We start from the raw sequence: 12,936 nt of genomic DNA, 5'->3' as shown, positions 1-12,936 counted from the left end.
TTGATGCTTACTCCAGATTTCTATACATTGTCCAATGCAACACCGCGTCAACAACCAACGCCTTCACAGCCTAAGAAAAAAAATTTACGATTGAAGGCCTGCCAGAAGTGCTCGTAACTGACAAAGGTCCACAGTTGTGTACCGAGGACTTTCATGGTTTCTGTGCCCAGCATGGCATTCACCACAATTTAATGCCCCTCTTCCATCCACGGTCTAATGGAGAAGCCGAGAGGATGGTCCGCACTTTGAAAACTCAGATGACGAAATACATCCAGGATCACTCCAAAGATGCATCACTCGCTTCTTTTTGAGCAAGAGTCACTGCACTGATGCACCACAAACTTTTTCTTGAGCAGTTACAGGTCGACGCCCAAAAGAAACAAAAGTCCTGCGCAGCTTCTGCACAGACGGCAGCTTTCTTGAGCCTGCTCACGCTGACACCCTGCCCAGCACCACTAGTGCCTGCTTCCAAGTTTCGTCCTGGGACCTCGGTGTCGACGAAAGTATTTGGCTGGCAACCAGCCTGCATTCTGGGAATAATCACCCAGCACCGGGGCCTTAAGTACTTCTGGGTGCGGCTTCTGGACTGGGGGATTCTGCGACATGCCAATCAAATTCGTGCCCGACTAGTATCCCTCTCTGCACCACCATTACGAGTCACTTAGTTCCCATACTCCCATACTACCCCACACCACTCAGCCAGTGTAATACCAGACTAGTATACGTCATTTTCTCACAGCCAGCTGACCAATACCACTCCCTAATAAGAAATACTAACACGAATTCTTTACAGAAGAATGGAAAAACTGGTAGAAGCCGACCTCGGCGAAGATCAGTTTGGATTCCGCAGAAATGTTGGAACACGTGAGGCAATACTGACCCTACTACTTATCTTAGAAAATAGATTAAGGAAAGGCAAACCTACATTTCTAGCATTTGTAGACTTAGAGAAAGCTTTTGAAAATGTTGACTGGAATAGTCTCTTTCAAATTCTAAAGGTGGCAGGGGTAAAATACAGGGAGCGAAAGGCTATTTATAATTTGTACAGAAACCAGATGGCAGTTATAAGAGTCGAGGGGCATGAAAGGGAAGCAGTGGTTGGGAAGGGAGTGAGACAGGGTTGTAGCCTCTCCCCGATGCTATTCAATCTGTATATTGAGCAAGCAGTGAAGGAAACAAAAGAAAACTTTGGAATAGGTATTAAAGTCCATGGAGAAGAAATAAAAACGTTGAGGTTCGCCGATGACATTGTAATTCTGTCAGAGACAGCAAAGGACTTGGAAGAGTAGTTGAACGAAATGGACAGTGTCTTGAAAGGCGGATATAAGATGAACATCAACAAAAGCAAAGCGAGGATAATGGAATGTAGTCGAATTAAGTCGGGTGATGCTGAGGGAATTAGATTAGGAAATGAGACACTTGAAGTAGTAAAGTAGTTTTGCTATTTGGGGAGCAAAATAACTGATGATGGTCGAAGTAGAGAGGATATAAAATGCCTGATACCCCATACCATCGCTCTTTTGATAACAAGCGTGGATGTGGTACGGCGTCAAACGCTCTTCAGATATTCGTCTACCTGACTGCCTCAATCCGTGGCTTTCAGGTAGTCCAGTGAGAAAACTGCGAGCTGGGTTTCACATGGTCGATGTTTGACATGCAGCAGATAGCGTATCACGTTTGCGCTCAGAATATGTTCTCTTATTCTAAAACAAGTAGATATCAAAGATTTTGGACCTTAGTTTTATGGTTCGTTACTTATTCGCATCTTGTGACTGGGTGTGGCCTTTGTTTTCTTCCAATAGTGGGCACCGTTTCTTGTTCGAGGGATTTATGATAAATTATGGTTAAAACGAAGCTCACTCACACGGATATCTGCTATTGAATCTGTTAGGGATTCCATCGAGTGCTGTCGCTTCGTTACATTTTAGCGGTTTCAACTGTTCCTCAATATCACTGACTCTAATATTTCTACCACTTCTCTTTGCAGTGGAGTGAGAATTGTGTAGAAGCAGTACTCCTGGATAATTCTACAGATCATTGTCATTATTGCTAAGTGAAAGGTACATGATCATTTTGAAATTCTGTACTATGTAAGAGGCACTAAAAGAACATACTATTCATGACAAGTTACATAACATCACAATTTACGTGACAAGAGAACAAAAAAGTCATCCACGTGATTACTAAAAGGTATCCGTCAAATTTCGGTTTAACGATAAATCCCACAAATCTAAAGGCTGACGGTTGAGCTATGTAAGAGTTAGGAGCTAATGTAACTGGAACGGTCACGTGGCGCCGGCCTCTCCGCCCGGGAGTCACGGAGTGCTCGCTCGTCAAAGTCTCCACCCCCCACAGCCAGTGTATCCAGCCCCCACGAAGAGACATCGGCCAGGTGATGGCGGCGGTCGTTGCTCTTGAGGCGCGCTGGACAGCAAGAATTTAGTTTCGAGCCAAATATCACTTACTTTATTAACTATAGTCGGAAAATGGGATGTGAAAGGTGCTAGTCACTTGTCTCTTGGATTCATCTCTGTTATTCTTGGCTGTCATATACATTCTCTCTATGAGAGTGGCAAGAAGTGGTATCCCACGAAAAGAGTCAGCTAGGCTATTGGCGAACGCGTTTCGCAGCATACACTACTCTTCTATCACTCAACCAAAACACGGGTAGCAGTGTCCAGGGCACTTGACTCGCACTGGAGAGGAACCGTCTACAAACCGCCGTCCGCCCATCCAGATTTATGCTGATCCTGATTGTAAGAGGAATCCTAGGTTGATTCCTTTAGAAAGGACACGGCCAGCTTTCTTCCTCTTTTCTCCCCAATGCGAGCTCGCGATCCGTCGTCAGTGATCTGTTCGTCGGCGATAGGATCTTAAACACTCTCACTCCCTTTCCTTCTGATACTTTCGTTGACAAAGGTCTTGTCCGCGATTTAAGCTCCTCTACCTAATGTACAAGAGACAGCTCGTGAGCCCCTTCCCCAAGATGAGAGACTGCCTGTGTGTGTGTGTGTGTGTGTGTTCTGTTCACATCCCCCTGTGCCCTTTCTGATGAGTGTTTGTCTTATGTTTCAGGTGAGTGAACGGCGTAGCCAGAGACGTCACACCTACCTGCTACTTTCACCGCTGCATATGAGGTATGCTGTTTTAGATGCTGAGGAAAGCAGAAGTTGTTGGGCAAAGCTGACACTGACCAACTTTTGATATTAAATTGATATCAAATCAATTATGTAAATAAATTAATTGATCATTTAATTACCTCCACCTCCACGACGGTGCCATGAGTTTTCCCATAGCCAGCACGTGTACCTTTCCACCACCACCCCAGTGGGAAATCCCTGTCACACAAACTCCCTACCCTCAACCAGAGAAATGGTGCGAAATTCAAATTTTAGCGGGAAAGTAGAGCAGATGGGCTGGCTACACTGACCTGCGCTCTCCCTCTCCCCCCCCCCCCCCTCCTCTGGCGTCTCCTACCCCCAACCACCTGCCCACCCCTGGAAATGGCGGGAAAAATCGCTCAGTCAGAGCTGGACTATCGGACTGGGTGGATCTTACGAGAGTAGGGTAATGTATCGTTAGCCACACTGCATTTTACAATTTAAGGCACTGCAACATTGTTCAAACAGTTTTTGGGCATGCTGTTTATTTAAACAATTTACAGGAGCCAGAACAGCGGAATATTACTTACTTGAACAATCTGCAGAGATGGATTTCACGCAGTTTTTTCATAAATCACCATCCACCTCGAAATTGACGATGTCAAACAATTGGTGTTACTCTGCTGGAAGAAAAATTCACAGTGCCACTCGAAATTAGTAACAGGCAGACTCAAATTCTGCATCTTGCCCTCCCTATACCTACAACTTGAAATAAATAAATTTCTCTGCAACTCTAATTAGGATGCTCACCACTTTTAGACTTTTAGCTACTTGTTTAAAGGCACTGTCAGAGACAGAAAAATTTCTGGGTGCTATGACTCTGTGGTGTACATCTCTTGTTTCCTCACTTTTCAAAGCATACTGATATTTCAAAGTTCATAATATATTTCGAAACCCAACACAAATCGTAGAAAAAAAGAAAACAAAGACACACAGTAGATTGGATGTCTAAAAAATTCTCCTAGTATTCGAAATACTGTCCTATAGATGATAAAATCGGCTGGATTGAGTGAATTTTTTATGTCCTATAGCTGCTGGTCTGGAGATGCTCTAAAGCCACAATGCCGGATGGGGAACAGAAACCCACCTGTCCGAACCAGACGAGGGTGGTCTGTCTCGACTTGCCTCTGAACACTCGCGCAAAGCAGACATCACGTGACTCTCTGACGTCACTAACTTTTCCATAGATACGTTGTTCTGCCCCAGTCTGTGCGAATGACAAGTGTTGATTTTGACACTGGTTGAGCACAGGCATTTCTACGTTGTTCTAAAAGACGACACTTAAGAGATTGATATAAGTGCACCTGTCTCCTAAAGTTAATTCTTGCACTGCTTCAAACATATGGAAGTCAATAGGCATGTAACGGATTGTTCTCATTCGTCGTTTTCCTCTTAGTGTAGCCTACCATACTGCATTTTGTCCATATTCTCCACTTCTGGAAGTGCTGTGCGAATTACAAGTGTAGACTTTTACACTTGATGAATACAGGCGTTTATACGTTGTTCTAAAAGACGACACCTAAGTGTTTGATATGAATGCACCTGTCTCCTAAAGTTAATTCCTGCACTGCCTCAAACATATGGAAGTTGATAGGAGTGTAACGGATTGTTCTCATTCGTCATTTTCCTCTCAGTGTAGCCTACCAAACTGTATTTTGTCCATATATCCCACTTCTGCAGGTGCTGTGCGAATGACAAGTGTAGATTTTGACACTGGATTAATACAGGTATTTGTACGTTGTTCTAAAAGACGACACCTAAGTGATTGATATAAATGCACCTGTCTCCTAAAGTAAATTCCTGCACTGCTTCAAACATATGGAGGTTCATAGGAGTGTAACGAATTGATCTCATTCGTCTTTTTCCTCATAACATAGACCGCCAGCTTAAAGTTAGATATAGTGGGAATTAGTGAAGTTCGGTGGCAGGAGGAACAAGACTTTTGGTCAGGTGAAAACAGGGTTATAAATACATAATCAAATAGGGGTAATGCAGGAGTAGGTTTGACAATGAATAAAAAAATACGAGAGCGAGTAAGCTAGTACAAACAGCATAGTGAACGCATTATTGTGGCCAAGATAGACACGAAGCCCACGCCTACTACAGTAGTACAAGTTTATATACCAACTAGTTCTGCAGATGATGAAGAAATTGATGAAATGTATGATGAGATATAAGAAATTATTCAGGTAGTGAAGGGAGACGAAAATTCAATAGTCATGGGTGACTGGAATTCGACAGTGGGAAAAGGAAGAGAAGGAAACGTAGTAGGTGAATATGGATTGGGGGTAAGAAATGAAAGAGGAAGCCGCCTGGTAGAATTTTGCACAGAGCATAACTTAATCATAGCTAACCCTTGGTTCAAGAATCATGAAAGAAGGTTGTATACATGGAAGAACCCTGGAGATACTAGAAGGTTTCAGATAGATTATATAATGGTAAGACAGAGATTTAGGAACCAGGTTTGAAATTGTAAGTCATTTCCAGGTGCAGATGTGGACTCTGAGCACAATCTATTGGTTATGAATTGTAGATTAAAATTGAGGAAACTGCGAAAAGGTGGGAATTTAAGGAGATGGGGCCTGGATAAACTGAAAGAACCAGAGGTTGTACAGAGTTTCAGGTAGAGCATAAGGGAACAATTGACAGGAATGGCGGAAAGAAATACAGTAGAAGAAGAATGGGTAGCTTTGAGGGATGAAGTAGTGAAGGCAGAAGAGGATCAAGTAGGTAAAAAGACGAGGGCTAGTAGAACTCCTTCGGTAACAGAAGAAACATTGAATTTAATTTATGAAAGGAGAAAATATAGAAATGCAGTAAATGAAGCAGGAAAATAGGAATACAAACGTCTCAAAAATGAGATCGATAGGAAGCACAAAATGGCTAAGCAGGGATGGCTAGAGGACAAATGTAAGGATGTAGAGGCTTATCTCACTAGGGGTAAGATAGATACTGCCTACAGGAAAATAAAAGAGACCTTTGGAGAAAAGAGAACCACTTGTATGAATATCAAGAGCTCAGATGGAAACCCAGTTCGAAGCAAAGAAGGGAAAGCAGAAAGGGGAAGGAGTATGTAGAGAGTCTATACAAGGGAGATGTACTTGAGGACAATATTATGGAAATGGAAGAGAATGTAGATGAAGATGAAATGGGAGATATGATACTGCGTGAAGAGTTTGACAGAGCGTTGAAAGACCTGAGTCAAAACAAGGCTCCGGGAGTAGACAAGATTCCAATAGAACTACTGACAGCCTTGGGAGAGCCAGTCCTGACAAAACTCTACCATCTGGTGAGCAAGATGTATGAGAGAGGCGAAATTCCCTCGGACTTCAAGAAGTATATAATAATTCCAATCCCACAGAAAGCAGGTGTTGACAGATGTGAAAATTGCCGAACTATCAGTTTAATAAGCCACGGCTGAAAATACCAACACGAATTATTTACAGACAAATGGAAAAACTGGTAGAAGCCAACCTCGGGGAAGATCGGTTTGGATTCCGTAGAAATGTTGGAACACGTGAGGCAATACTGACCATACAACTTATCTTAGAAAACAGGAAAGGCAAACCTACGTTTCTAGCTCTTTCAAACTCTGAAGGTGGCAGGGGTAAAATACAGGGAGCGAAAGGCTATTTACAATTTGTACAGAAACCAGATGGCAGTTGTAAGAGTCGAGGGGCATGAAAGGGAAGCAGTGGTTGGGAAGGGAATCAGACAGGGTTGTAGCCTCCCCCCGAAGCTATTCAATCTGTATATTGAGAAAGCAGTAAAGGAAACAAAAGAAAAGTTCGGAGTAGGTATTAAAATCCATGGAGAAGAAATAACAACTTTGAAGTTCGCCGATGACATTGTAATTCTCTCAGAGACAGCAAAGGGCTTGGAAGAGCAGTTGAACGGGTTGGACAGTCTCTTGAAAGGAGGGTAGAAGATGAACATCAACAAAAGCAAATCGGGGATAGTGGAATATAGTTGAATTAATTCGGGTGATGTTGAGGGAATTAGATTAGGAAATGAGACACTTAAAGTAGTAAAGGAGTTTTGCTATTTGTGGAGCAAAATAACTGATGATGGTCGAAGTAGAGAGGATATAAAATGTAGAATGGCAATGACAAGGAAAGCATTTCTGAAGAAGAGAAATTTGTTGGTATAGATTATAGATTTAAGTGTCAGTAAGTCGTTTCTGAAAGTATTTGTATGGAGTGTAGCCATGTATGGAAATGAAACATGGATGATAAGTTGTTTAGACAAGAAGAGAATAGAAGCTTTCGAAATGTGGTGCTACAGAAGAATGCTGAAGATTAGATGGGCAGATCACATAACTAATGAGGAGGTATTGAATAGAATTGGGGAGAAGAGGACTTTGTGGCACAACTTGACTAGAAAAAGGGATCGGTTGGTAGGACATGTTCTGATTCATCAAGGGATCACCAATTTAGTACTGGAGGGCAGCGTGGAGGGTAAAAATCGTAGAGGGAGACCAAGAGATGAATACACTAAGCAGATTCAGAAGGGTGTAGGCTGCAGTAGGTACTGGGAGATGAAGAAGCTTTCACAGGATAGAGTAGCATGGAGAGCTGCATCAAACCAGTCTCAGTATTGAAGACCACAACAACAACATAGACCACCGTACTGCATGGATAGTCCTATTCGCACCACGAATACTACACTCCATTCTTAAGACGTTGTATAGTCTCCACTTTAATTGATACATGATGTCGCTCTCAAGCACGTGACCTAGTTTCATACGTTAAGACTTAATAGCTGACGAATTATAGGACTGTCGAATAACAGTATGTTGCGAGGATGTGGAAGGCCAGTAGTGGGCTGCCAAGGTGGTGGAAACAATGGTAAATTGAACACCTGCGTACCCTGATTCACCATTTCTGCAAGTGTAGCATCAGGGACATGTGCTGTTGGGTAAAACAACAAAACATAGTGGTATGACATAGGATCCGTTAATAATAATGACAATAACAATAGTGGGTGGACAAATAATTTCAGTCTTCATTTTATTGCGTCCACAGACCAGTCATTTCTCTTGCTGGCTCTTCGTAATGATCATTTCACTATTGCTTACAGGACAAGAATGATGAGTGGACAAAAGGAGCAGGGGGCAAAATTAGGATCTCGGCAGGCACATGGGGGGGGGGGGGGGAGGAGTTTACCTGTTACTGGGAGCTCCAATGTTAGGCGCGTTATCTAGCCCCTTATACAGACAGATTCAGGGCTAGAAAGAACGAAAATTTGCACTTGTATGTCTGGTGGGGGGCCTCATCCGAGATGCGGAGGTGACCTCGCCTGTGGCTGTTGAGAGTGCAGGGTACGATGCCCACGTCAGCACCAACGATGGCTGTCACACGGTGTCAGAGGCCACCTCACTGGCGGAGGTGTGGGGTGCAAGCAGAGCTCGCAATCTGCAACATTGTTCCCAGAGTTGGTCGAGGTCCACTGGTTTGGAGCCGAGTGGAGAGTCTCATCCAAATGCTTAGCCAGCTCTGTTTTTGTAGGACTCGCCTTGATAGGTAAGGGGTGCACTACACAAAGGAAGCAGCTACTCGAGTTGCAGAGTAGTTGTGGATTGCACCTGAAAGCTTTCTAGGCTCGGCAATAGTTTGAGATGCTGTGATGAACAGTCGCCAGTCCATATGCAACAAGGGAAGTCAAACGGCATTCAGAATAAAGGCGCTTCGATTGTCATAATTTTGTCAGTAAAGTGTCTAAATATTCGTAATAAAGTTGGCGAAGTTATTGCCGTCCATGAAAATTCTCGCGCTCAAATTATTCTTGGGACTGAGAGCTGGCTGAAACCAGAAGTGGAAAGCGCCGAGAGATTTAGCGAGTCGTGGAACGTATATCGGAAGATAGATTACAGGCTGCAGGAGGGGTCGTGTTTATTGCTGTTAACAAAAATACTCTCTCTAATCATGTCAAAGTTGAGCGTAACATGGAAGTTGTCTGGTCGTGTATAACAGGTTTGGGTGAAACCAAGTTAATTGTTGGAAGTTTTGACTGACCACCCAATTCTGCTGTGACAGTTCTACACTCAATCAAAGAAATTCTGTGGTCAATAGCACGTAAATAGTACAACACCAGTTAGAGACGACTTTACCCTGCAGAGTATAGACTGTGAGCAGTAGGCTAACCTGTGTACTGGGGCATTTTGTTATGACAGGTTGCAAACATCAGGGGCAAGCATACATTCATGGACAAACTTGATTGCTTTTTGAGCCTCTCTCGTCCCCCTTAATAAATTGTAATTCGTTAATTGGTTTATGACCCATTGGGGGTTGATTTCTGAGCTCTGGGGATAATCTGTCATCCTGAGAAATCCCTCCCCCTCCACCTACCTCCCCCTGCCCCATCTGGATAACCCCATCGCCAGTGCAAGAAAACCTTCCATATAAAATTAATTGACTAATTAATTAAAATGATAAATTAATTAACCCCTTCCCTCTGAGAAATATCCCTGCTCTACCCTCCCACCCCTATCTCTGCCACCCTCAAAAATGGTTGAAATGGGTCTGCGCACTATGAGACTTAACTTCTGAGGTCATCAGTCCCCTAGAACTTAGAACACATCCATGCCCGAGGCAGGATTCGAACCTGCGACCGTAGCGGTCGCGCAGTTCCAGTCTGTAGCGCCTAGAACCGCTCGGCCACTCCGGCCGGCTCTGCCACCCTCCACCATCTAGAAGTGTATGGGAAAAGGGTTCTGTGCTGCAGAGGCAGGATGTCATGACAGAAAATTCGAATCAATGTCAGTTATGTAGCAAAGGTTATACTGCTTTTCATAAAATTCATTTCGTGAGGTTTAGATTTCTCTTTCTCATCATTCTCTGCTGTTTCAGAAGATGCAGATCTTGCAAAATCCATCAAAAAGAAGTAATTAAATAGATTACTTTTTTCAGATCACGCAAGGAATAAGGTTATGATATCAATGTCAACGTAACTACACGTAATTTTCCGACCTCGTGTTCATACCAAGAGCGTTGTGGATACGCTGGCCGGGACATTGCACGCCAACGTGGCAGCTGCGTACCTATTCTCGCAAGTGCAGGCTGGGAGAGAGTGCCACCTCGTGCAGCACGCAGACCAGAAGTCGCACTAATCCCCCGAACAAATTATCAGGAGACGGCAAAACTTTGAGATTGATACCTGAGAAATTTCTGTCAATACACATTCGCTCTCTCTTACCCACCCTCTCACAAGTGCCCACTTCCTGTCACATGCCACTGCTGGGCCCGTACACACAGCCAGTTGTCACTGGATAGAACCACAAACAAAGCAACGTTTACCTGTGAAAAACCCAAGCCTTCCTTCCCCTGCAGGTAATTATTCTGTGCTTCAGACGATAAAGGTGTTGTAAAATACGTTGAACAGAGATAATTAAAGAGATCACTATTTTTTGTGTTTGTGCAAGGAATACCATCATGAAACACTCAGCACACGTAATTACACTGTCGCCGCGATAAACAGATCTGGGTTTTAAAGCGCTATATATATTGGGTTCTATCCCAGGACGAAAAAGGATGATGATGTGCTTACTGCTTATAGGATAGCAACAACAACATATTACACTATACAGCGATGTACTGAGAAATACTAAACATGACAGAGTTAAACCACGACCTAATGTGTTGTCGTTTCCAGATGTCGAAGATCGCTAGAACTCTAGTACATCCTACGTGTTAATGTCCCAATGGCTATGCACATCGCCCCAGCTCAGAATGTCGTGCAGCACCACTTGCCAACATGTAAGAGTATGCGCGTCTCAGAGATCGCTCCAGGTTGGCAACTGGAATTGGCCTGCTGGAGAGAATTGCCCAGCTGCCGAGAGCGTCTGGGGGTGATCTGAGTATTAGGAGTTCAGATGTTAAGGGGACTAATGACCACAGCAGTTGAGTCCCATAGTGCTCAGAGCCAGCCAGTTCAGATGTTATCAACACCTTCAGTACCGCAATTAATGATGTAGAGTCATCTCAAATATCCACGTAAAGATCTGAGAACACACGAAAAACACGCAGTCGCGAATGCTGCCCAACACATAGTTAGTATTGAGAGGCACCCACATGCCTTGCTCATACTGTGGCATCAAGCAGTCAGGCCTGCAAGATGAGTGGTCTGCCAAGCGAGTGGATTCATTCTTATTTATCGAGTAACATGAACTCTAGTACTCACAATTAAGTTACAAAGTATTCTTCTGTATGAATATTACGCAACGGAAACGCACATCTGACTATTGGTAATTTACACAACTCTGACTGTTCACTACGCACTGGCAATACCACATTTTCTTTTTTATTTAACGGCTTTGATCAACACATGGCCATCGCACTGAATATGAATGGCGCACACATTATAAATTCTGGATATCATGGAAACATACAATTCGAAGGAAAAGGACACCAATCTTTTTCCTTTCACTATCTTATTTATTCCGATAAATTCTATAACCTAAACACACAAATTCTATAACCTACAACAATAACACATGAGAAATTCCGCCCAGAGGGCATGGCTTTACATTGGTGATTCTCTATCTTATGGTCTCGTAATTCTTTAACGCTACAGTGCACTTTCTGGATAGGATGGTGGATCTGCTGCTATCTCTCACACTTCGACTCTCACTACCATCATCACGAAACTTTCCTCCAGACCGAGCGGTACGAAAGGAACATGCATAACCCACTACCTCTGGAACTACCTTGCTACTCTCCCATGCAAACCACACATACTTAAATTACATGACATACACCACACTGCAACATGGAATACAACATAGGAATAGTCACAACAGTATAATCCCATCACTTTCAGCTTTCCCACTTCAATTAGTATTCATCCCAGTTCCACACGATACTGCCCCACTTCGTAACTTTTCTTTCCTACTACGAACTCTGGACGATATATGCACGTCTTCCTGTGCAATGCAAGCCAAGTGGCGTTGCTGGATAGACGGCTGACTCACCTTGCTTCTCTCTCAGAGTATTATAGTTTGAATCAAGCGTCACACGGAAACATAACACGCAAAGTAATATTAAGAACATATTCATCACACACGTGAGTCCTCAACTGATACCATGGACGAGTACTTCTCTTTATCCTTTGTCTCATACACAGATTGAGACTCACACAGTACTCACCACGTGGAAGTACTCGTCTCTAATTTCAAGTCCTGGACACGCCATTTCTTAAATATTACCAATTTATAGTACACACGCTAGTAATTCAGCTTAACTTAAGCACTCGGAAGTATTTCAACGTATTGCTACACGTGGTTTCATTGTGACCATTGGTCACTTCCGAAGATTACTACGATCCCATTAATATTACCCGCCTGACATTTAATTCTCCCCACAAAAGTTCCTGAAATAGAGAAATTATTATTCTAAACTACTCTTAAGTATTTCACATGCATACCATGTCTCCACTCTTTTGTCCTTACGGAGCACGCCTAAGACAGGTCTTACCAACACTAGATCCAGCGGCAGAGTGCTGAAAACATGGCCGTTTTTCAGGTCCTCTCGCACCTCTGCCGAAGTGGGGGAGCACCTTGCTACCATATTGGTCAGCCACATTTCAGGCGCTCAAAGCTCCGGTAAATTTCATCTCTTTGGTTCCACCAAAGGTGGCCAAAGGATCGTCTCAAAGATGATCATATAGTCACATTCACTATCTGCGGTTAGCAGACGACCATACATTCATTCATTTTACCGATCTCACCAAACTGCATGTAGGGATTTATTTTGTGGGAGTGCGCATGTGACCAGTTAAA

General features: G+C 43.4%; 1 protein-coding gene across 5 annotated transcripts in view; it reads left to right on the top strand.

Moving 5' to 3' along the window:
• The window catches only part of LOC126460492 (NAD(+) hydrolase sarm1-like), a 1,203,839-nt gene that overhangs the window by 476,652 nt on the left and 714,251 nt on the right, over positions 1-12,936 (top strand). The gene's annotated exons all lie outside the window — the stretch shown is intronic.

Source organism: Schistocerca serialis, chromosome 1, assembly GCF_023864345.2.
Source record: "Schistocerca serialis cubense isolate TAMUIC-IGC-003099 chromosome 1, iqSchSeri2.2, whole genome shotgun sequence".
NCBI classification, from domain to species: domain Eukaryota; kingdom Metazoa; phylum Arthropoda; class Insecta; order Orthoptera; family Acrididae; genus Schistocerca; species Schistocerca serialis.
The sequence above is the reverse complement of the archived record's forward strand: the minus strand, read 5'-3'. Positions and strand labels throughout refer to the sequence as shown.